The sequence below is a fragment of the Rutidosis leptorrhynchoides genome, chromosome 11 (assembly GCF_046630445.1).
Source record: "Rutidosis leptorrhynchoides isolate AG116_Rl617_1_P2 chromosome 11, CSIRO_AGI_Rlap_v1, whole genome shotgun sequence".
Classification (NCBI taxonomy): Eukaryota; Viridiplantae; Streptophyta; class Magnoliopsida; order Asterales; family Asteraceae; genus Rutidosis; species Rutidosis leptorrhynchoides.
This window is the reverse complement of record NC_092343.1, coordinates 384,240,071-384,244,423: the sequence shown is the minus strand read 5'-3', so window position 1 is coordinate 384,244,423 and position 4,353 is coordinate 384,240,071.

Below are 4,353 nucleotides of genomic sequence, written 5' to 3'. Positions count from 1 at the left end.
CTTGAATCCTTTCTGGTAACCCTTTTACAAATGCGTCAATTTTCTCTTCTTCATCTTCGAACGCTCCCGGACACAACAGGCACAACTCTGTGAATCGTCGTTCGTACGTGGTAATATCAAATCCTTGTGTTTGTAACCCTCTAAGCTCTACCTTGAGCTTATTGACCTCGTTTCTGAGACGATACTGCTCATTCATTAAGTGCTTGAATGCTGGCCACGGTAGTGCGTAAGCAGCATCTTGTCCCACCTGCTCGAGGTAGGTGTTCCACCATGTTAATGCAGTACCCGTGAAGGTATGCGTAGCGTACTTTACTTTGTCTTCTTCAGTACATTTATTTATGGAAAACACCGATTCAACCTTCTCGGTCCACCATTTCAATCCAATTGGTGCTTCGGTTCCATCAAATTCCAAAGGTTTACAGGCGGTGAATTCTTTGTAGGAGCATCCTACACGATTTCTTGTGAAATTTGTTCCACTGCTAGATCCAGAGTTATTGTTGTTATTTTGCATTGCGACCTGCACTGCGGCTATGTTCGCAGTAAGAAAGGTATGGAATTCTTCTTCGCTCATATTCATGGTGTGTCGAGTAGTTGGTGCCATTTCCTTCAAAAATAGCCAAAAGAATTAAGTTAATCATATAGAATATTAAGAGTAGTTAATAGTATTTCGTAGCATAATATGAACTTATTTATAAAAGCATTTTCTTCATATTAGCGTTTTATAAGTTTTAATTTGGGTACTACCTACCCGTTAAGTTCATACTTAGTAGCTAATATACCATTCAACTACTACAATTCTATATGAAAAACTGATCATAATATATCGCGTTCAACCTTTTATACAATTTTACAAACTTACAATACCGCTATTATACATATAGCATGAAATATAGTACACAATAACTTTGATACAAGGTAGTTGTGAAGACAGTTCTAGTTAATACGCAAGTCGTTCAACAAAGGCAATAAAGACACGTAATTCATAAGTCCAGAAACAAGTCATGCATTCGAGTTTTACTAGTATTATTTCCCATCCTTGGTCTTGTGAAAAATAACCGTTGTGACCGTTGGCTAGGTAGCATGTTGTAACGTCGTCAAAAGGACGGGGGTTACGTAATGCCCAACAGCCCCGTATCAATCTAAAAACCTTGTTTCTCACCCCAACTACCGAATCCGTCACTTGTGGGAATGTTTTATTTAGTAGTTGCAATCCTATGTTCTTTTTCTCAATTTGGTGAGAAGCGAACATTACTAACCCGTAGACCTAACATGCTTCTTTATGTTGCATGTTTGAAGCTCTTTCTAAAGAACAAAGTCCTATATTGGGATAGGTAGAGTCAAAATAGGCTCTCAACCCGTAGCGTAAAATTGCATCTGGGTTCCCCGCATTCAATGCTTTAAAGAAAATACGGCGTAACTTATGGTCTCCCCAAGGAAAGCCTTTTATTAACTAAGGCATTCCTGGAACGTCTTTTAAATGTTCGGAAAACTAATTTCGCCGTAAATAATTGTGCCGATGAATTCTGACCGACTCTAGATAAGATTTCATCAATCATATCCCCTGGTAGGTCTTCTAAAATTTTTGGTTGTCTATCCTTAACGTCCATTGTGTGTTTTATACTGTAAAATAGACAAGAAAGATAATTAACAAACAATACAAGCAATTTTTACATATAACATAAAAATACAAGCACGCTACAATACATATATTACACGACATGATTACAACTCTTTATTCTGACTCACTCGTTTCTTCCTCCTCGGACTTGGTTCGTTTTGCTTACTTCCTAGGGATATATGGTGCACCTCTAATGCGAGCCGTCGTATTCACAAATAGTTTAGAAAAACCTGGTGGCTTAGATGTTCCTGAGTTATAGTGAAAGTTTAAGAAATACGGGTGTTTACGGTACACCCCATCAGGGTATTTCATGTTAACGTAGAGTTCATCGGGGTTGGAATTAGGTTTCTCTATTTTGATGCCTTTTCCTTATTATTTTATTTTGCTTTTTCAAATTGGGTCGAGGTAATTTCTATAACATCATCGGAATCCTCATCGGGATCTGATTCATCAGAAAATTGGTAATTTTCCCAATATTTTGCTTCCTCGGCGGAAACACCATTGACTATTTTTAACTTTGGTCCATTGGTTGAGGATTTTCTTTTATTTAACCATTTTTCTGTAGTTATTAATATTTCTTCCTCCGGAACCTCTTCTTCTTCCGGTTCCTCTTCTTCCGGTTCCTCCTCTTCCGGTTCCTCCTCTTCCGGTTCCTCCTCGGGAATTTGTGAAACTTCCCAAAATATATTCGACTCTTCATTATTATTAGGTGAGTCGATGAGATTTGTACTAGAGGTAGACATCTATCACACAATATCAAACACGTTAAGAGCTTAATATATCACATAATATTTACATGTTAATAATATATAGTTTCCAACAAAAAGTGTTAAGCAATCCTTTATAAAGAAAACACGGTCGAAGTCCAGACTCACTAATGCATCCTAACAAACTCGGTAAGACACACTAATGCAATTTTCTGGTTCTCTAAGACCAACGCTCGAATACCAACTGAAATGTCCCGTTCATATTGATTATAAACGTTTCATATTAATTGATTTCTTTGCGAGGTTTTTGACCTCTATATGAGACGTTTTTCAAAGAATGCATTCGATTTTTAAAACAAACCATAACCTTTAAAATATTACGATGATTATCAAATAATGATAATCTACAATATAGCGTTTTCACACGACCATTACATAATGGTTTACAATCATATTACACAACAATATATGTCTTCAAATGCAGTTTTTAAGTAATATTATACAAGTATGCTGACTCCAACTCTTGTCCATAAATTAGCATGTAACAGCGGAAGCTCTTAATGATCACCTGAGAATAGACATGCTTTAAACGTCAACAAAAAAGTTATAGGTTTAACCTATATATCAAATTGTAATAATAGAACACAAGATTCCATCTTTCAATAACATGCAATCTGCATAAAAATCATTCATATGGTTGAAAACCTGGTAACCGAAATTAATAAAATGCATCTAGAATATCCCCATATAGAAATATCGAAGTACTAAAGCAGTTCAAATTCTCTGACTGGGGCGTGTCAAAGCCCATAGATCTATCTTTAGGATTCGCGTCAATTGGTGGAAATTATAATAAACACCAATTCTTAGGCTACCAAGTTCAACAAGGGCGATATCCGGTATAACGATTCAACATAGAATGTAGTTTCAATACTTGTGTCTATTTTGTAAATCATTTTCAAAACTGCATGTATTCTCATCTCAAAAATATTAGATAGTAAAAATGGAACTATAACTCACTTTCACAGATTTTTCCTTCGTCGGGAAAATAAGACTTGGCCACGGGTCGATTCACGAACCTATAACGAATATATACATATATATCAAAGTATGATCGAAATATATTCACAACATTTATTATTACGTTTTAACGATTTAAGTTTGTTAAGTTAGCAGTCCAACGTTAGAAATCTACAACTAGTTGTCCACAGTTAGATGTACATAATTAAATCAATATAAATTATCTCGAATCAATCCACGACCCAGTGTATACAAGTCTCAGGCTAGATCACAACTCAAAGTATATATATTATTTTGGAATCAACCTCAACCCTGTATAGCTAACTCAAGCATTACTGCATATAGAGTGTCTATGGTTGTTCCCAAATAATATATATAGATGGGTCGATATGATATGTCAAAACATTGTATACGTGTCTATGGTATCCCAAGATTATATAATATATGTTAGAATACATGAATAATACAATATAAGTTAGTTAAGTTATAATTTGTATAGATTTGTTACAAATTTCACGTAGCTACAACAAGCAAAATTATCCAATCTTGTTTTACCCATAACTTCTTCGTTTTAAATCCGTTTTGAGTGATTCAAGTTACTATGGTTTCATAATGAACTAAAATTTATGAAACTAAATAGAAAAAGTATAAGTTTATAGTTGGAAATACAGGTTACAAGTCAATATTGTAAGAGGTAGTCATTTCAGTCGAAAGAACGACGTCTTGATGACCATTTTGAAAAACATACTTCCACTTTGAGTTTAACCATGATTTTTGGATATAGTTTCATGTTCATAAGAAAAATCATTTTCCCAGAATAACAGCTTTTAAATCAAAATTTATCATAGTTTTTAATTAACTAACCCAAAACAGCCCCCGGTTTTACTACGACGGCGTATGTCCGATTTTACGGTGTTCTTTGTGTTTCCAGGTTTTAAATCATTAAGTTAGCATATCATATAGATATAGAACATGTGTTTATTTGATTTTAAAAGTTAAGTTAGAAGGATT